The sequence below is a fragment of the Hemitrygon akajei genome, chromosome 6 (assembly GCF_048418815.1).
Source record: "Hemitrygon akajei chromosome 6, sHemAka1.3, whole genome shotgun sequence".
NCBI lineage: Eukaryota > Metazoa > Chordata > Chondrichthyes > Myliobatiformes > Dasyatidae > Hemitrygon > Hemitrygon akajei.
In genome coordinates, this window is record NC_133129.1 from 92,044,255 (window position 1) to 92,066,138 (window position 21,884).

At 46.2% G+C, this 21,884-nt stretch overlaps 1 protein-coding gene across 3 annotated transcripts in view; it reads left to right on the top strand.

Moving 5' to 3' along the window:
* The first annotated feature begins 819 nt into the window (after positions 1-819).
* LOC140729270 (rho guanine nucleotide exchange factor 15-like) overlaps positions 820-21,884 on the top strand; it is a 107,517-nt gene continuing 86,452 nt past the window's right edge. The window contains exon 1 of one of the 3 annotated variants that reach the window (XR_012099300.1): positions 820-1,050. The gene's annotated coding sequence lies outside the window, so the exon portion shown is untranslated. Of the gene's footprint in view, positions 1,051-1,378; positions 1,453-21,884 lie in introns of those variants that run through there. The other 2 variants (XM_073048852.1, XM_073048853.1) reach the window with 2 other exon arrangements.

Genomic DNA, 21,884 nt, shown 5'->3' on the forward strand with positions numbered 1-21,884 from the left:
AGGTGGAGGAGCACCAGAGGGAGGTGATGGGCAGGTGAGGAGATAAGGTGAGAGGGGGAAATGGTGAAGGATGGTGGGGGCATTACCAGATGTTCGAGAAATCAACGTTCATGCCATCAAGTTGGAGGCTACCCAGGCGGAATATAAGGTGTTGCTCCTCCAACCTGAGTGTGGCCTCAGTCTGGGGTAGAGGAGGCCAGGGACTGACATGTCGGAATGGGAAGGAGAATTGAAATGGGTGACCACCAGAAAATCCTGCTTTTGTGTCGGATGGAGTGAAGGTGCTCAGCGAAGCGTCTCCCAATTTGCATCGGGTCACACTAACACACCGGGGGCCACACCAGGAGCACAGGAGAGAGTAGGTAACCCCTTGACTTACCTGGAAGGACTGTCTGGGGCCCTGAATGGCAGTGAGGGAGGAGGTGTGGGAGCAGCTGTAGCCCATGGTCACTTGTACTACCCCTTTGTCCTCTCCCCCTTCCTTTCCAGTCCTGAAGAAGGGTCTCTGTCCGAAACGTCGACAGTCTAATCATTTCCATAGATGCTGCTTGACCTGCTGAGTTCCTCCAGCATCTCGTGAGCGTGACTTTAGAGAGAAAAAACAACGATCCACAGGATCCGCCAGACTCCACACCCACACGCAGCCAGCGCCGAAGGTGGGGTCGGACCGTGGTCGCTGAGCTGCTCTATTCGCTACGCCACCTGAACAACCGTGACCCACCTCCTCAAAACTGTGAGCCATCCGACAATAAGTTACTCTCTCAGACAGACATCACATGGTCAGGGTGTGTGCGCTTCGCTGGAACACACCTCCCTGTGCCAGAGAGCGGTAACAGGGTTCACTCAAACCGGGGAGCTTGCGCCATGGACTTCCTCCTGAATTAACGTCCTTCTAAAATACGTTTAAAAAAAAAGAACCACACCAGTTCCCACAGAATCTCACTTCCTCCCATTGATAAAGGAAAGGGGATACGCTGGCTTAAGGGGAAATGGTTGTGTTTCTAAAGAAGATTCCGGTCGGTTTCAGACTCCGGGAACGAGTGTGGGGAGGTAGGATGGAATTTTGATTTCGCTTTTCCTTTTCAGGCGGTTTCTCTTTAGGGCGATTTAACGATGGGGTGGGACTGACTAAACTTTCCCCACCATAGGCGGACTGAAGTTGCATCTTTTGTGAGGTTACTTTGTGGGGGTTTGAGAGCTTTTGCGAAGTGACTTGTTCCTTGGAAGTGCGAGATTAATTGCAAACTGCCTGAATCTTTGGGCAGGAATGGTTTCTATCGCGTTTGGGCTTGTCCCAGTTCTAGCAGCGCTCAGTGCCCCGCTTGCCAAAAGGAGTGACTGTTTTCGCCCACAGCCTCGCTGTCCCGATCCCCGCCTTGGGGAAGTCCGGCCCGGCGACCTGGCTCCGCTCTGAGCGATTCCACATTTCACCGGGAGGTGGGCCGGAAGAAGGTAGGGACGGCCGTCCAAGGAGGTGAAGGCTAATTAAATCGTTTGTCAGCCGGACGGACGAGCTTATTCGGCAGCAGGGGCGGGGAGTCACCGGGGCTCGGGGTCGGTGTTCCCTAAGGCGGGAGGGAGGGGAGCATGGGTGTTTGAGGGAGGGAGCGCGCACATTTGAGGAGGGGTGGGACGGGGGAGCGCGCACATTTGAGGAGGGGTGGGACGGGGGAGCGCGCGTACTTGAGGAGGTGGAAAGGCGGGTGTGCGCGCACTTGAGTTGTGCGGGTTCAGAATGACGAGATGGGAGTTTGTGTTAAGTTGGATGTTGGGGGAGATGTAGGGGTCCCAGCAGAGCTTCGTGCATCCTTCACTGCGATCTAGACTGCACCACCGTTTATTGCCCATCCCTCATCTGCCCCTTGAGAAGGTGGGGGTTGAGAGAGTAAATTTCCTTCTCCAACCAGCGCAGTTCTTCTGGTGAAGGGGTTCCCTCTGAGCTGTTCCAGGATTCAGACCCATTCATAGGGACAGTGGCGACAGATTTACAGCTCACTAGCGCCAGAAAATCTGCAGATGCAACACACATCAAACGCTGGAGGAACTCAGCAGGTCAGGCAGCATCTGTGGAAAAGAGTGAACAGTCGGAGTTTTGGGCCGAGACTCTTCATCAGGACTAGACAGGAAGGAAGGAGCCACAATAAGAAGGGGGGGGGGGGGGAGGAAGTACAAGGTGGCAGGTGATAGGTGAAGCCGGGAGAGGAGGAGGGGTGAAGTAAAGAGCTGCCAAGATGATTGGTGAAGGAGAGAGAGAGGGCTGAAGAAGGAGCTGTCTGAAAGGAGAGGGCAGAAGACGATGGAAGAAAAGGAAGGGGTGAAGCACCAGAGGGAGTTGATGGGCAGGTAAGAAAGGTGAGGGAGGGAAACAGGAATGGTGAAGGGGGTGTGGGGCCCTTGCCAGAAGTTTGAGAAATCGATGTTTGTGCCATCAGGTTGGAGGCTACCCAACGGAACATAAGGTGTTGCTCCTCTAACCTGAGTATGCCCTCATTGTGGCAGTAGGCGAGGCCACGACTGACAGATTTCTAGGCCAGCAAGGTGATGAACCTGTGGGTGGTGGTGCTGCTCTGCTGCACCTGTCCCAGAAGGTGCTGTTAGGTTACCCCAGTGAGTGGCTAGTATGAATATTGTAGGCAGGCACCCTAGTGGTGGAGATGGTGAACATTTAGGTTTGGATATCTGGAAGCAGTTGGATGTATCACCTTGAGCAACACACACAAAAATGCTGGAAGAACTCAGCAAGTCAGGCAGCATCTATGGAGGGGAAACGGAGACCCTTCTTCAGGACTGATGAAGTGTCATCTGTTTATGTCCCTCCATAGATGCTGCCTGACCTATTGAGTTGCTTCAGCATTTTGTGTGTTTTGCTGAAGATTTCCAGCATCTGCAGAATCGTTTGTGTCAGGCTGTGCTTTCTTCTCAGTGTTGTCCTTGCATGGGAGGTACAGGATAGGTCCTTGATTAGTAAAGGCATGAAAAGATACAGGACGAAGGCAGGAGAATGGGGTTCAGAGGGAAAATATATTTACCATCCAGGCCATGCTCTGTTCTCGCTACTACCATCAGGCAGGGGGGAGAGGAGTCTTAGGTCCCACCAGGTTCAGAAACAGTTATTACCCTTCAACCATCAGGCTCCTGAATCAACATTGAAAACTTCTTTCACCTCAACTCTGAACTGATGTCACAACCTACAGACTCACTTTCAAGGACTCCTTCATCAGAGATCCCCACCAGCCAGGCCATGCATTTTTCTTGCTGCTGCCGTCAGATAGGTGGTACAAGAGCCTCTGGACTTACACCACCAGGTTCATTGACCCCTCAACCATCAGACTCCTGAACAAAGGGGGATAACTACACCCACTTGCCCATCCACTGAGATGTTTCTCACAACCAATGATCTCTCTATCTAATCTTCTCGTTATTTATTGCTTTTTTTTATATTTGCGTTTGCACAGTTTGTTATCTTCTGCACTCTGTGGTTGATCTTTCATTGACCATGTTATAGTTACTATTCTATAGATTTGCTGAGTTACACCCACAGGAAAGTGAATCTCAGGATTGTATATGGAGATATATATATATATGTACACTGATATCAAAATTTACTTTGAACTTTTCATTGTCTCAGATCTACCTATTGTTTACTAGTCTTTGAGTGTAGTTTATCATTGATCCTATTGCCTTTCTCTTTTCTACTGTGAATGCCTGCAAGAAAATGGATCTCATGGTAGCATATAGTGACAGATAGGTACTTTGATAAATTTACTTTGAACATGTCCTAGAATGGTGTTGGCTCATCCAGCCGACTACCTCATATTCTTTCCCACTTATGACTCATCGCTTGAAAGTAGCAGAACTGAATAGGAGGCGAGTCACTCTCCACAAGATATCTGAGCCACAAAAGCTGCTCTTCTGACCACATTGCGTGTGTGTGTGGGGTTCAGATGTGTCAGTGGTGATCTCAGTGGTCATTCAATCATTCCACTTAATATCAGTGTATGTATACAGTCTAAATCCTGAAATTCTTACTCTTCCCAGACATCCATGAAACAGAAGAAAAACCCCAAAGAATGAATGATAGGAAAATGTTAGAGCCCCAAAGCCCCCCTGCCATGCACAAGCAGCAGCAAAAGCAGCAACCGTCCCCCTCCCCCTCCCCCCAGTTGCTCCAGCTTAGCATCGACCCCTCTCCCTCCACCAGCCACCATCCAAGCAACAGCAGGGTCCCCAGAGACCATGATCTAGAGTCCATCAAAAACTACTGTCCATCCCAACACGTCAACATACCCAGATCTCACTTCTATGGATGGAAGGTCACTGAGGTGATAAAGTCATAGGGCACAACAGCACAGAAACAGGCCTTACAGCCCATCCAGTCCATGCTGGACCATTATTCTGCCTAGTCCCATTGATCTGCACCTGGACCATAACCCTCCATACTCCTCCTGTCCATGTACCTATCTAGACTTCTTCTAAATGTTGCAATCGACCCACATTCAGCGCTGCCGCTGGCAGCTCGTTCCACTCTCTGAGTGAAGAAGTTTCCCCTCTGATTAGGTGAGACTAGAATTAGAGGTGAAAGGTGAAATATTTAAAGGGGGAATATGAGGGGAATCTCCTTCACTCAGGTGATGGTGAGAGTGGAACGAGCTGCCAGTGGAAATAGTGGATGTGGGTTTGATTGCAACATTTAAGAGAAGTTTGGATAAGTACATGGACAAGAGGGGTCTATGCCAGAATGAGAAGTTGGTAGGAGGGTGAGGATGCTGACAGGTGACTCGTGAGACCTGGTGAGGGGGTATCAATTTAATTTAATTGGTGTGCCAAAGGAAGCATTGTTTCTGGATGCAGCGTTGCTGGTCATGGAGGGGCTGTGCTCAAGACTGCAGGAAACTGCAGGGTGCCTCAAGAAGGCATCACCCATCATTAAGGACCTTCGGAACCCAGGACGTGTCCTCTTCACATTTCTACCAGTAGGAGGAGGTACAGGAGTCTGAAGACCCTTACTCTACATTTTAGGAAGAGCATCTTCCTGTCTGCTATCAGATTTCTGAAAGGTCCATGAGCTCTACCTCAGCATTTTGCTCTCGTTGTACTACTTATTTATCTTTAATACTTATTCTACCTCATGGCAGTGGATGTCTTGCACTGTCCTGCTGCTGCAAAACAACAAATTTAATCACGTATGTTAGTGATAATAAGCCTGATTGTGATCTATCCTGGACCCAACATATTGATGCAGCTACAAAGTCACAACAACACCTATATTTCATTAGGAGTTTGAGATTTAGTATGGCTCCAAAAACACTTGCAAATTTTCAACAGGGTACTGTGGAGAGCATTCTGACCGGCTGCATCAACATCTGGTATGGGGGCGGGGGGGGGGGGGGGTTTGGCGGTGGCTGTGCACAGAATCAAAATAATCAGCAGGGAGTTGTAAACTTAGTCAGTTCCATCATAGGCACTCACCTCCGTAGTATCCAGGACATAAAGGAGTGACGCATCAAAACGGCGGAGTCCGTCATTAAGGACCCCCCCCATTGTCCAGGTCATGCCTTGTTCTCATTGCTACCATCAGGGAGGAGGTACAGAAGCCTGAAGGCACAAACTCAGCGATACAGGAACAGCTTCTTCCCCTCGGCCATCTGATTTCTGAATGGACATTGAACCCATAAACACTATCTCACTACTTTTTTTCTATTTTTACACTTCTTATTTAATTTAACTATTTTATATACATACTTACTGAATTTATTTTTTTTTCAATTATTATTCAATGCATTGTACTGCTGGCACAAAGACAACAAGTTTCACGATCTGTACTGGTGACCTGTACCTGATCCGGACTCTGATCTCAGCACCGGTTCTAACACTAAACTCTCCATTTTGAGACTCTCCTACCCATCAAATTGAGTGTGACCAATCAGCTCACGAGTCTCTAAACCATCCCTCAGCCTCGTGCTCCGGGGGAAGAAGCCCCACTCTTGTCAAACTTCAAAGTCAATTCATTATCAAAGTATGTATATGTTGCCAAATGCTACCCTGAGATTAATTTTCTTGCAGACATTCACAGGAAAATAAAGAAATACTGTAGAATTTATGGGAAAGTATACATAAAGAGTGACAAACAAAATAAGACAAATTATTTAAATACTAAAAATAAATAAATAAGACAAGAACACGAGTTGTAGAAAGTGAGGTTGTGGAATCAGTTCAGAGTACTCCAGTGAAGTTATCCACCCTGGTTCAGGAGCCTGACCATTGTAGAGTATTAACTGTTCCTGATCCTGGTGGTGTGGGACCTAAGGCTCCTGTACCCACTTGCCTGATGGTAGTAGTGAGAAGAGACCATGGTGGGGCGTCCTTGATGATGGATTCTTCTTTCGTGTGGCGGTGCTCCTTGCAGAGGTGCTCAGTGCTGGGGACGGCTTGTCCTGTGGTGGAATGGGCGTATTCCACCCCATTCCTGGGCATATTTCCATACCAGGCCGTGATGCAACCAGTTAGGATACAATCTGTAGAGGGTGACAAAGCTTTAGGTAACGGTGAATCTGCGCAAACTTGTAAGAAGGTAGAGGTGCTGCCGTGTTTTCTTTGTCCCGGCGCTTGTGTGCGGGTTCCACTGCATGCTTTCCACGTCCACTCCATCCTGGCCTTTCAGTATTCCAACGTTCTTCTAAACTCCAGCGAGTACAGGCCCAGGGCCAACGAGCGCTCCTCACGCGTTAACTACCCATTCCCTGGATCACTCTCATGAATCTCCTCTGGACCCTCTCCGATGCCAGCGCATCCTTTCTGAGATAAGGGGCCCAAGACTGCTCCCTGTATTCCAAGTGCCAGCTGACTAATGCCTTATAAAGCCTTCTTGTGGCTATGCTTGCAAGTATGCTCAGTGGTGGGTAGGGCTTTGCTTGTGATGGGCTGGACTGTATCCACCACTTTCTATATCTGGACACTGGTGTTTCCATCCCAGGCCGTGGTGCAACCAGTTCAGATACATTCCATTGTCCACTTTGTCAAAGTTTCAGATGATGTGCCGAATCTTTGCAAACTTCTAAGGAAGTAGAGGTGCTGTGTGTCTACTTTGTAATGGTATTTTTATGCCGGGCCCAGGAGAAAATCAAAGTACATTTATTATCAAAGCATGTGTACTTTATACAACCTTGAGTTTCGTCTCCTCACAGGCAGCCACAAAACAAAGAAACCCAATAGAACCCATTTTTTAAAAAAGATCGCCAAACACCCGATGTGCAGAAAATAAACAAATTGTGTAAAGAACTGAAGTTCACAAAAGTGAGTTCACAGCCACAGAGTCAGTCATCACTGCAGCTGATCCAGGAGCCCAATAGTTGCAGCCCACAGCCTGAGTTCAGTGCAGAGTCGAGTAAACCAAATGGAGTAAGCTGAACTGGTCCATCCCTCGCCTCTAGCCCTGACACCCTGACGTTTTCAATCTGGCCCAGCACAAATTGTCCAACGGGGTCATTCGCTGATAAGATAACATCAAAGAATTTAAAGTTACTGACACTCTCCACCACCAAACCCCTTATGACGACTGGCTTCTTCCTCCAGTCTGTCCTTGTAAGTTAGGCACTTCAGTCTTGCTAATCTTTCCTGCATCCTTTCCAAAGAATTGACATCCTTCCTGTAACTCAGCAACCAGAACACTGAAGTCCTGCGGTCTCACCAGCATCCTGTCTAGTCGTTCCAGCTCTTTACCATTACATCCTGACGCATGAATAGGTCACCAGGAAAGTTGGTGGTGAATGGTATCTCTGTGAGCTAGCACAGAGACGATGGGACAAATGGCCTTCCCTAAGTTCTAATACACATAATGTACTGTTGAGACTTTAGAAAGAACTGGTGAGGTCTCACTTGGAGTATTGTGAGCTGTTTTGGGCCGCTTAGAAAGGATGAGCTGATCTTGTTGAAGGTTCAAAAGAGATTAAAGAAAACAATTCCAAGATTAAACAGCTTGTCATCTGAAGAGTATTTGATGGCTCTGGGCCTGTATTTACTAGATTTCGGAAGAATGAGGGATGACTTCATTGAATGCTGAAAGGTCATGATCGAGTGGATGTAGAGAGGATGTTCCTGTGGTGGGAGAGTCCAAGACTAGAGGACACAGCCTCAGAATAGAGGGGTTTCCTTTTAGAAAGGAGGTGAGGAGGAATTACTTTAGCCAGAGAGTTGTGAATCTGTGGAATTTGTTGCCACAAGCAGCTGTGGATACCAAGTCTTCATGTATATTTAAGGCATAAGTTGATAGATTCTTGATTAGTAAGGGCATGAAGGGGTTTAGGGAGCAGGTAGCAGATTGGGGCATGAAGGGGACATGGATCAGTCATGATGAACTGGTGACTCAGAGGGCCAAGTAGCTTAATTCTGCTCCTATATCTTATGATCTTGTGTCTCAACTATCACTTGCTTTCGTTCTAAGTTAGTAAAGTTTTCTTAAGAGTAGTCTAACAGGTGTTGAGAATCGTTTGAGTGAGGGGATATTGAGACGATGTTTATCCTCAGGAAGCCTCTTCTGGTTTCAGATTCATTTATTTATCACATGTGCATCCAAACATGAAATGCATCATATGCATTAACAATCAACTCGAAGTTCAAAGTAAATTTTATTATCAAAGTATGTATATGTCACCATATACAACCCCGAGATTCATTTTCTTTTGGGCATGCTCAGCAAATCTATAGAATAGTGACTATAACAGTATCAATGAAAGATCAGCCAGGGTGCAGAAGACAACAAACTGTCCAAATGCAGATATGAATGCAAATAGCAATCAACAACAAGAACATTAGATACAGAGTCCGTAAAGTGAGATTATTGGTTGTAGAAACATCTCAATGATGGGGCAGCTTAGTGTAGTTAACCCCTTTGTTCAAGAGCCTGATGCTTCTGGGGTAGTAATTGTTTTTGAACCTGGTGGTGCGAGTCCTGAGGCTCTTGTACCCTCTACCATGGCAGCAGCGAGAAGAGAGCACAGCCTTGGTGATGGAAGCTGCTTTCCTACGACAGCGCTTCATGTAGATGTGCTCAATGGAGGGGCTTTACCTGTGATGGACTGGGTCGGAGCCTCTGCCTTTCGTCGGATTTTCTGTTCAAAGTCATTGGTGTTTCCATACCAGACCGTGCTGCAGCCAGTCCATACACTCTCCTCTATGCAGTTGTAGAAGTTTGTTGAAGTTTTAGTTGTCACGCTGAATCTCTGCAGACTCCTCAGGAAGTAGAGGCGCTGTCATGCTTTCTTCACAATTGAACTTCCAAGCTGAGGATGCGCTAAGTAACGCCCACAAGTATTGCCATTTTTGTAGTGTTCTGTGTTGTCCCGTCGAGCATTGTGGGCATGTAATGTTGGTGCCACAATGGGTGTGTTGATTGTTAACGTAAACGACCCATGTCACTGTATGTTTTGATTTACACGTAATAAATAAACATGAATCTTCCGGTTTAAGATGGTGCTACGAACACGTGCAACAGTTCAAGAGGCTAAGAATTCAACTAAAAACATAACTAATAGCACCTTTACTAAAGTGAATTGTGGTAAATTATCACTGCAAGCAATGAGGTGGGAGCGAAGGTGAAGCGAATTCGAGGGATGAGCCGCATTGGTACACTGCAGAATCGCCCCAGGTGGTTGGAGCGATTTGGAGAGGAGAAGTTGAGGCAGTGGGGTTTCACTTGCGGAACAACTGGCCCGGCTGCGGGGTAGGATTACTCTGGGTGCCAAGCTGATGTGGGGAAATCGAGAGTGCTTCAGGCTGGGTGGTGAAATCTGAGCCCGGAGCACGTCGCTAGGTGATGTGGACTAGGCCTGGAGCCTTTCGCTGTGGCAGTGCCTGGGTCCTGGCACCAGGTATGATATGCTGTTTGGACAATTTAAACACTGGCCCAGGTCGACTGGATGTCGGGATCTGAGGCGAGAGCCGATTTCGCTCGCTCTCCCCTGATGTTCACTCTCACTCCATGGCGCTGGGCTATGAACACTGTCCTGGTTACTATGCTCCATGCCCGCTAATATGATGGACTGATACCAGTGCTTTGGCCTACTCTGGCCTGCTCCGGGGTTTGGCTATAAAGACTCTCTTTCGTTCGGAATGTTGTTGCTTGCTTCTATTGTTTGCATGATTTGTTTTTTCTCCCCCTTTGTCTGCCTATCGGGTTTTTAATTGGGTTCTTTAGGGTTTCTTGCTTTGTGGCTGCCTGTAAGTAGACAAATCTCAAGGTTGTATCGTTTATACATTCTTTGATGATAAATGTACAGTCGGTCCGTATGCGTGGAGTCAACCAACCGCAGATTGGGAAAACCCGGAAGTTCTGTCTCCAGCACTCATTGCTTGAGCACATACAGACTAATTTTTCTTGTCATTATTCTCTAAACAATACAGTATAACAAATATTTACATAGCATTTACATTGTATTAGGTATTGAAGTACAGGCAGTCCTCGGGTTATGAATGAGTTCTGTTCATATAAAACACTTAAGAAACATATGTATTTCAATAATTTAACCACTGCGTTGCTTAGTAATAATTGTAGCTTTCATCGGGGCAGAGCCTTTCACATGCTCCATGAAAAGTGTTCCGATTGTTGACCAATTGTAGCCTAACGCTTTTCCAATGACCGATCGCGTCTCACTTCTTTCCGATTGCGTTATTACTTCCACCTTATTTTCAATCGCGATTGTGATTATTTTCGTGAACAGAAACACTGCGGATTCAGAGCTGCGCCGACAGGTCCTAATGTCCAGCGCACGGAGACACGTTAAATAAAGTCCGGGGTTCCGCTGGGTCCTAAAGACCACCACACTGTTAAATAAGGGACTTGAGCATCCGCGAATTTTAATATCCGCGGGGGGTCCTGGAACCAATTCCCCATGGATAAGGAGGGCCAACTGTACTTCAAATCTTGAAAGGAGGGTTTTGGAGATAGAACTGGAGGTGCCAAGTCTTGTAGCTGAAGCCAGTTAATCTCCCCTGGGGCTCAAGAGGCCAGGGGAGGGCAGATAACTCATGTTGTAGGAGACAGTCACAGAGACATGGAGAGATGAAAGCAAGATCAGAAAGCGTGACATTTTCAAATAAAGAAATTTAACGGACTGCATACCAATGAAAATTAACTTGTTGATTGATGTTTAGAGTCTGACGTGAGATAGCATCAGAATCAGGTTAACATCACTGACAAATGTCCTTTTGTAAATCTGGCGGGAGAAAAGAATGTTGGAAATGACGAGGACAGAGCACAGTGGGAGGGGTGTGGGACAGGTGGCAGAGAAGGAATGCCAGGTGGGGGTGGCGTGGGTGGGGACATACCCAGTCCTGAGACACCAGGAAAGGTAATTTAATTCCAAACAATTGGTTTATTGATCATTACAGAACTTTTCTGTGGTGCTTCCCACTCCCTCCCCCTCCCTTCCCCTTTCCCAACCATGATTCCCCTCTCTCTGCCCCCTTCCCACTCTCAGTCCACAATAGAGACCCGTATCAGAATCAGATTTATCATCGCTCACATATGTCATGAAATTTGTTTCTTTTGCAGTGATACAATGCAATACGTAAAGCTGCTACAGAACTGTGCAAAGCTCTTAGGCACCCTAGCTATATATATGTGCCTTAGACTTTTGCATAGTATCGTCTATATTCGTTTAAAAAAGAGAGCAAAAGTAGTGAGGTAGAAATCTGACTGGAGAGGGAAAGAAACTGCTCTTAAAACATTGAATGTGTGTCTTCAGGCTGCTGTACCTCCTCCCTGATGGTGGTAATAACAAGAGGACACGTCCTGGGTGATGCTGGTCTTAATGATGGATGCCACCTTTATGAAGCATTGCCTTTTTGGAGATGTCCTTATTGCTGGAGAGGCTAGTGCCCATGATGGAGCTGGCTGAGTTTGAAACCCTCTGATCCTGCGGAGTGGCCCTTCCACATTAGACGGTGATGAGACCAGTTAGAATGCTCCCTGTTGAAATTTGTTAGAGTCTCCTCAAACTCCTAATGAAATATAGCCACCACTGTTCCTTCTTTGTAATTTCATCAACATGTTGGGCCGTGGAAGATCTGCAGAGATGTTGGGGCCCAGGAACCTGAAACTGCTCACCCTTTCCACTGCTCATCCCTCCGTGAGGATTGGTGCGTGTTCCCTCGACTTTCCCTTCCTGAAGTCCACAATCAATTCAATTCCTTGGTCTTGCAAATGTAGAGTGCAGAGTTGTTGTTGCGACACCACTCAATCAGCTGATCTACCTCACTCCTGTATGCCACCTTGTCACCCATCTGGTTCAAAATGTCAAAGCACATTTATTATTAAACTATTTATGAGATTCTGTCTTACCACACACACCCATGAAACAAAGACAACCATGGATACCGTTCAAAGAAAAATATCAAAATCCAATGTGCAAAAAAAAAGGACAGATCACGCAAATGGCGAAAAAAGAGCAAAAAACACAATGTAAAACATCCAATCACAAAATCAACAAAACAGTCCAGGAACGCTCAGTTTCAGCTCAGTTCAATTCAATTTAGCGCCATCATTTGCTGACCGCAGGCCGCAGAGGCAGTCCGCCCTGATCGAAAATAGCAACAAAAAAAGTTGCAACTACCAACAAAAAACATATCAAAACATGAACTACAGATTCCAATCCGCAAACCGCATCAATTAAACCTCGCCCAAGACCCAAGATTTCGGCAGCAACGAGTGAGAGCACAAGAGAGACCAGTCAAACACAGGCACCTTCCTCCAGGACTAGAAAGTGAGAGAGAGGCCATTCAAATGCAGATGATGCTGAACACCCAGTTGCCTTGCGCTCTTGTTGATTTCAATCTTCCTTGAAGCTTTGATTGGCGAGAAATGAAGTCGATAGTGGGCTTTCCAGGCTTCTTGGGTCTAGGCTCCACATTTCGCTTGAAACCTCATCAAACTCCCTGGGAGACGGCAAATCATCAGATTGCACAATCGGCCCAAAAACAAAATGTCGATTATAGGCTCCAATAGAGGACACCTGAAGTTTCTTCAGATACATAAAGTGTAAAAGATAGGTGAGAGTGGATATCGGACCACTGGATATCAGATCGCTGGAAGACAATGCCTGGGATGTAGTAGTGAGGGACAAGGAGATGGTGGACGAATTTAATAAGTATTTTGTATCAGTCTTCACTGTGGAAGGCACTAGCAGTATGGTGGAAGTGCCAGGTGTCAGGGGTCATGAAGTGTCTGAAGGTACCATTACTAGAGAGAAGCTTTTTGGGAAACTGAAAGGTCTGAAGGTAGATAAGTCACCCAAACTGGTGGTGTATATCTCAAAGTTCTGAAAGAGATGACTGAAGAGATTGTGGAGGCATTAGTAAAGATCTTTCAAGAATCACTGGATCCTGGAATGGTTCTGGAAAACTGGAAAATTGCAAATGTCACTCCACTCTTCAAGAAAAGACAGAAGCAGAAGAAAGGAAACTATATGCCAGTTAGTTTGACCTCAGTGGTTGGGAAGCTGTTGGAGTCCATCAGTAAGGATGAGGTCTCAGGGTACTTGGAGGCACATGGTAAAACAGGCTGTAGTCAACATGGTTTCTTCAAGGGAAAATGTTGCCTGACAAATATGTTGGAATTCTTTGAAGAAATAACAAACAGGATAGACAAAAGAGGATCGGTGGATGTTGTGTACTTGGGTTTCAGAAGGCCCTTGACAAGGTGCCACACATGAGGCTGCTTAACAGGCTGTGAGCCCATGGTATTAGAAGGAAGATTCTAGCATGGATAAAGCAGTGGCTCATTGGCAGGATGCAGAGAGTGGGAATAAAGGGAGCCTTTTCTGGCTGGCTGTCGGTGACTAGTGGTGTTCCACGGGTCTGTGTTGGGACCAATACTGTTTACGTTATATTTCAATAATTTAGATGATGGAATTAACGGCTTCGTTGCAAAGTTTGCAGATGATATGAAGATAGGTGGAGTAGCAGGTAGTTTTGAGGAAGTAGAGAGATACTGAAGAATTTAAACAGATTAGGAGAATGGGCAAAATAATGGAAGATGGAATACAGTGTCGAGAAGTGTATGGTCATGCATTTTGGTAGAAGATATTGAAGTCTTGACTATTTTCTAAATGGAGAGAAAATGCAAAACAACTGGGGCACAAAAGGACTTGAGAGTCCTTGTGCAGGATTAATTTTCAGGTTGAGTCTGTGGTGAGGAAGGCAAATGCGATGTTAGCATTCATTTCCACAGGACTAGAAAATAAAAACAAGGATGTAATATTGAGACTTTATAAAACACTGGTGAGGCCTCACTTGGAGTATCATGAGCGGGTTTGGGCCCCTTATCTTAGAAAGGATGTGCTGAAACTGGAGAGGGTTCAAAGGAAGTTCACAAAAATGATTCCAGGATTGAATGGCTTGTCAAATGAAGAGCGTTTAATGGCTCTGGCCTGTAATCACCAGAATTCAGAAGAATGAGTGGTGATCTCACTGAAACTTAGCGGATGGTGAAAGGTCTTGATAGGGTGGATATGGAGAGGACGTTTACTGTGGTGGGGGAATCCAAGACCAGAGGACACAGCCTCAGAATAGAGGGGGATCCCTTTAGAAAGGAGATGAGGAGGAATTTCTTTAGCCAGAGAGAGGTGAATCTGTAGAATTCTTTGCCACAGGCAGCTGTAGATGCCAAGTCTTTATGTATATTTAAGGCAGAGGTTGATTGGTCAGGGCATGAAGGATACGGGGAGAAGGTAAGAGAATGCGGCTGAGAGGAAAATTGGATCAGCCATGATGTGCCAAACGACCTTGTTCTGCTCCTATATTTTTTTGGTCCTATTGTCTTAGAGTAACTGAATCATAATTAAAAGAAGAAGAAGAAGTAAAAGAAGTCATTTTGTGAACTGTCTGAAGGATGAAGCCCTTGGTTGTGTTGTTAGCTGCCAAAATTCTAGCAACATTAGTTGTGTCATCAGCAAGTTTATATTTGGCATTTGAGCTGTGCCTAGCCACACAGTCATGGGTATGGAGAGAGTAGATTAGTGGGCTAAGCTTGTGTCCTTGAGGTGTGCCAGTGTTGATTGTCAGTGAGGAGATGTTATTTCTGATGTGCACTGAGCATGGTTTCACAATGAGGAAGTCAAGGATCCAGTTGGAGTGAGAGGTACAGAGGCCCAGGTAATCTTTGCAATTGCATCAATATGCTGGGCTCAGATATGTTGAAGCCCGGGAACTTAAAGCTCCTCACGCTCTCTGATTGATGAGAACTGCATGAGTTCCTTTGACTTTCCCTTCCTTGAAGTCCACAATCAATTCCTTTTTTTTAACCAGTCCCCTGCATTCAGTCACCAGTGTTGCTTTTAGAGAAGTTCAAGATGGTATTGCAATATTTGTTTTTGTCACCTAAAACACTTGAAAAACTTCTACAGATGTACCGTGGAGAGCATTCTGACAGGCTGCATCACTGGTATGGGGGTGAAGGGGGCGGGCGGGTGACGGCCACTGCACAGGACCAAAAAGAAGCTGCAGAAAATTGTAAAATCAGTCAGTTCCATCTTGGGCACCAGCCTCCTTAGTATCCAAGACAACTTCAAGGAGCAGTGCCTGACATTAAGGATCCCCGTCACGCAGGACATGTCCTGTTCTCATTGCTACAATCAGGAAGAAGGTACAGGAGCCTGAAGGCACACACTCAGTGATTCAGGAACAGCTTAATATGCTGGTGATATTAAATCTGAATCTGAAGACAACTAGAATGCTGCACGAATCTGCAAGCAAAGCCACAACTGTTGACTTATTGGTGCCGATGAGCCCATTCCCTGTGGGATCTTGGTTTAGGTTGGGAATTTTAGCTGCAAGCTCCAAGTCTGAACATGTTTTGGGACGGATTGCTCAAACATTCGTGCCCGGTGCAATGTAATCTCCACCCAGAATTAAGTGAAAAACCCGAAACAGGAGGGGACAAATCAACTCATCGAGTCTGTTCTGTACGTGTACAAACCTTTTCATCGGCTACACCTGTACACCTGCTTGTTACTTCAAATATCTCATCAGCCAATCATATGGCAGTCGCTCTTACATCCACAGTGATGAAGTGTTTTGAGAGGCTGGTGATGAAACACATCAGCTCCTGCCTGAGGGGTGACTGGGATCCACTCCAGTTTGCCTACCGGACCAACAGGTCCACAGTCTTCACTCAATCCAGGAGGAACAGGACAGCAAAGATCCATACATCAGGATGTTCTTCATGACTACAGTGCAGCATTCAGTTCCAAAACTAACCAATGAGCTCCAGGACCTCGGCCTCTCTGCCACCTTGTGCTGTTGGATCCTGGATTTCCTCACTTGTAGATTCCTGTCCAGAGGGGTCTGTGTTCGGACTGCTTTTTACGTTATACATATCAATGGCTTGGATAAAGGCAGTAATGGCCTTGTGGCAAAGTTTGCTGATGATACAAAGCTGGATGAAGGAGCAGGTAGTTTTGAGGAAGTAGAGAGGCTACAGAAGGGTTTAGATAGATTAGGAGAATGGGTGAAGAAGTGTCAGATAGAATGAAGTGACGGTAATGCACCTTGGTAGAAGAAACAAAAAGGATAGACTATTTTCTAAATGGAGAAAATATTCAAAAATCTGAGGTACAGAAGGACTTGGGAGTCCTCGTGCAGAATTTCCTAAAAGTTAATTTGCAGATTGAGTTGGTGGTGAGGAAGACAAATGTGAAGCTAGCATTCATTTCAAGAGGACTAGAATATAAAAGCAAGGATGTAATGTTAAGGCTTTATAAAACTCTGGTGAGGCCTCACTTGGAGTATTGTGAGCAGTGTTGGGCTCCTTAACTCAGAAAGGATGTGCAGACCTTGAAGAGGGTTCAGAGGAGGTTCACGAAAATGATTCTGGGATTGACAGGCTCGTCATGTGAAGGGCAGTCGATGGCTCTGGGCCTGTACTCACCGGAATTCAGAAGAATGGGGGTGACTTCATTGAAACCTATCGAATGTTGAAAGGCCTCGGTAGAGTGGATATGGAGAGGATGTTTCTGTGGTGGGGGAGTCCAAGACCAGAGGACGCAGCCTCAGAATAGAGGGGTGACCTTTTAGCTGGAGAGTGGTGAATCTATAGAATTCATTGCCACTGGTGGCTGTGGAGGCGATGCCATTGGGTGTATTTAAGGCGGAGGTTGATAGGTTCTGGATTAGTCGGGGCATGAAGGGATATGGGGAGAAGGCAGGAGTTTGGGGTGGAGAAGGAAGATTGGATCAGCCATGATAAAATGGCAGAGCAGACACAATGGGCCAAATGGCCTAATTCTGCTCCCATATCTTAATGGTCTTATGGTCTTCATCAGTTCAGATTGGCAACAGCACCTTCTCCGTGACCTCCATCAGCACAGGTGCACCACAGGGCTGTGTGTTTATCACCCCTTTACCTTGTGTGGCTATGCACAGCTCCAATACCATACTCAAGTTTGCTGATGATACCACAGTCGTGGGCTGAATCGAAGGAGTTGATGAATCAGCATGCCAAAGGGAGATTGAAAACTTGGCTGAGTTAACTACCTCTCACACAATGTCAGCAAGACCAAGGAACTGATTGTAGACTTCAGGAGAGGTCCATGAGCCAGACCTTATAGCAGGATCAGAGGTGGAGAGGGTTAATGACTTGTGGGTGTTACTATTTTGTGGATCTTTCCAGGACCCAGCAAGTAAGTGCAATTGTGAAGAAAGTACGAGAGTGCTCATTAGGAGTCTGCGGAGATTCGGCTTGACGTCTTAAATTTTGACAAACTTCTATAGATGTGTAGTGGAGAGTGTATCGACTGGCTGCATCACAGCCTGGTACAGGAACGCCAATGCCCTTGAACAGAAAAATCCTACAAAAGGTAGTGGGTTTGGCCCAATACATCACGGTTAAAGCACTCCCAAGCATTGAGCACATCTACATGAAAAGTCGTCATAGGAAAGCAGCGTCAACCAACAGAGATCCCCACCACCCAGGTTTATGTTCTTTTCTTACTGCTACCATCAGGTAGGAGGTACAAGACCCTCAGGACTGACAGTACCAGGTTCAAGAACAGTTGCTACCCCTCAACAATCAGGCTCTTGAGCAAAGGGGATAACTACACTCATTTGCCCATCCATTGAGATGTTCCCACAATCAATTATCTCACTTTAAGGACTCTTTGTCTCATTATCTCATGTTCTCATTATTTATTGCTATTTATTTATATTTGTGCTTGCACAGATTGTTGTCTTCTGCACTCTGGTTGATCTTTCATTGATCCTGTTATACTTAGTATTCTACAGATTTGCTGAGTATGCCTGCAGGAAAATGAATCTCAGGGTTGTATATGGTGACATATATGTACTTTGATAATAAAATTGACTTTGAACTTTGACTTTGAGCAACTCAATGCATAAAAACTTGCAGAGATGGTCAAGAGGTTCAGTTGATGGTCAGATCAAGCTTCAGAATGGAGGAGAAAATGTGATTTAAGTGACTGTGACTATGGAGTGATTTTTGTTGCTAGACATGGTTTGAGTATCTGAGAAACTGCTCATCTCCTGTGATTTTCACACATAATAGTCTCTAGAGTAGGGGTTCCCAATCTGGGGTCCACAGACCCCTCAGTTAGTGGCACAAAAAAGGTTGGGAACTCCTGCTCTAGAGTTTACAGTGAATGGTGTGAAAATCAAAAACAACCCAGTGAGCAGCAGTTCTGTGGGCAAAAATGCCTTGTTAATGAGAGAGATCAGAGGAGAATGGCCAGACTGGTTCAAACTGTCAGGAAGGCGACAGTAACTCAAATAATACAGTCGGCCCTCTTTATCCGCTGATTCCGCATGCATGAATTCAACCGACCGTGAATCGCGAAAACCTGGAACTGCTCTTCCAGCACTTGTTCGAGCATGTACAGATTTTTTTCTTGTCATTATTCCTTAAACAATGTAGTATAACAACTATTTTACATAGCATTTACATTGTATTAGGTGTTATAAGTAATCTAGAGATGATTTAAAGTATATGGTAGGATGTGCGTGGGTTATTGTGGATCGGGATCAAAAAAGAATCTGAAGTTCTCTTACTAAGTAAGTCGGAACAGGTACATCCGGTATTATTTAGTGTCAGTTAGTCAAACGTTTATCTTAGTATATAGTATATATTTTATCTCTCTATACATATAAAACACTTAAGAACGTATGTTTCAGCGCCGGGCTCGGGAATGGAGGTTCTCGGGACTTGGGACAGATTGCTCCTTAGTGCGCTGTCCACCGTGCCGGGTTGATGTGGAGAATCAAAAACTCAAAACCCCAAAACCCAATAATTAAACCACTGCGTTGCTTAGTAATAATTGTAGCTTTCATCGGGGCAGAGCCTTTCTCACTTTGTCCTCTAAAATTGTTCCGATCGTTGACCGACCTAGCCTCACGCTTTTCCAATGACCGATGGTGTTTCACCTCTTTCCGATCGGTTTATTATTTCCACTTTATTTTCAATTGCGATCGTGATTATTTTCATGAACAGAAACACCGCGGATTCAGATCTCTGCCACCGGGTCCTAATGTCCACCGCACTGAGACAGGTTAAATAAGGTCTGGGGTTCTGCTGGTCCAGCTCATTGAGACAGGTTGAATAAGGGACTTGAGCATCCACGAATTTTGGTATCCGCGAGGGGTCCCGGAACCAATCCCCCACGGATAAGGAGGGCCGACTGTAATGCATTACAACAGTGGTGTGCAGAAGAGTATCTCTGAATGCACATCGTGTCTAACCTTGAAGTGGATGGGCAACAGCAGCAGAAGACCATGTACACCTAGTGGAGGAACTTACATAACCTAATAAAGTGACCATTGAATGTATGAAATAGAAGAGGCGGGTCTTGCACAACACACACAAAATGGTGGAAGAACTTAGTAGGTCAAGCAGCATCTATGGAGGGGGATAGACAGTCGATGTTTCAGGCCAAGACCCTTCATCGGAACTGGAAAAGAAGGGAGGAGAAGCCAGGATAAGAAGGTTGGAGGAGGGGAAGGAGAACAAGCTGGAAAGTGATAGGGGAAACCATGTGGGTGGGGGAGGGGTGATGGAGTAAGAAGCTGGAATGTGATAGGTAGAAAAGGTGAAGGATTGAAGGACTCTTGTAGGACAGGAGAGTGGAGCATGGATAAGTGGGAAGGAGGAGGGGCACCAGGGGGATGTGATAGGCAGGTGAGGAGAAAGGAAGAGGTAAGAGGGGAGCCATAGTGGGGAATGGAAGAAGAGGGAAGGGGGAGTGGAGAAATAACCAAAGGTTAGAGAGATTGCTGTTCACGTCATCAGGTTGGAGGCTACCCAGACAGACGATGAGGTGTTGCTCCTCGAAATTGAGAGTGGCCTCAAAGTAGCAAGCGAGGGGGCCAATGTCTGACTAGTTGGAATGGGAATGGGGATTGGAATTAAGATGGTTGGCCATTGGGAAATCCTGCTTTTTGTGAATGGAGTGAAGGGGCTCGGTAACGTGCCCCCCTCCCCCAATCTACCTCAGGTCTTACCAGTGTAGAGGAAGCCACAGTGGGGTCACCAGATGACCCCAACAGAACATTTGTTTTGGGGCCCTGAATGGAGGTAAATGGGCAGGTGGAACATTTATTCCACTTGCAGATATAAGTGCTGGGAAGAAGATTAGTGGGGAGGGACAAAGGAATCACGGAGGATACGATCCCTTTGGAAAATGGAGGGTGGGGAGGGGTGGTGTTTACACTTGAACAATGGTCTCCACTTGCATAACGGTGGGTTTGCATCAACATTGTAGCAGTACATACTCACTGCCTATTATGCTGCTGGCATTTAGGGCAGCACTGAAAGTCCTCCATCTCCAGCGGTGTTCAGGGCTTCCTTCATCATGTCAGTAGCTTCCCGTCGGTTTTCACTCATGCAAGTTCTGGATGGAGACTCAGAAGTTCTCGGCCTACACCCTGCCTTGTGCAGCTGGATCCTGGACTTTCTGTCAGATCACTAACAGGAGCCTCCAAGGTTGTGTCCTGAGCCCCCTCCTCAACTCCCTATACACCATGACTGTGTTGCCACGCCCAGCTCCAATCTGCTGATCAAATTTGCAGACGACGCAACATTGATAAGTCTTTATTTCCAACATTGATGAGAAACCCTGCAGAGGAGAAGTCAACACCCTGACACAGTGGTGCCAAGAAAACACCCTCTCCCTCAATGTCGAGAGAACAAAGGAGTTGATCACGGATTACAGGAGGAATGGAGACAAACTAGCCCCTATTGGCATCAATGGGACTGTAGTTGAGAGGGTGAGTAGTTTCAAGTTCCTCGATTATACACATCACCGAGGATCTCACTCGGTCTGTACGTACCATCTGTGTGGTGAGAAAAGCACCTTTCACCTTAGATGGCTGTTGAAGTTTGCCATGAGTCCCCAGATCCTCAGGACCTTCTACGGGGGCACCATCGAGAGCATCCTGACTGGCCGTGTCACCGCCTGGTACGGGAACTGCAGAGAGTGGTGCGGACAGCACAGCACATCTGTGGATGTCAACCTTCCCCTATTCAGGACACCTACAGCTACGGACGGATGCGTAGAAAGGGCCCGGAGGATCATCAGGGACTCCAGCCACCCCAACCACAAACTGCCTCAGCTGCTTCCGTCTGGCAAACGGTACCGCAGCATTACGGGACGGCTTCTTTCAGCAGCCCGTCAGATTTATCAATACACATTGATCTAATTCCATATCCGACTGTACACACGTGTACAAAACAATTATGTATATAATCTTAGTGTCTGGGCAATATCCGCCCACATTTCCCTTCCTTACCGCTTGTACATTGTGTCGGTGTTGCAACATAAAGATTTGTACTCCCTCATGTTGTGAGATGGATGTAAGAAAAAAAAATTCTAATTCTAAGATGTAGA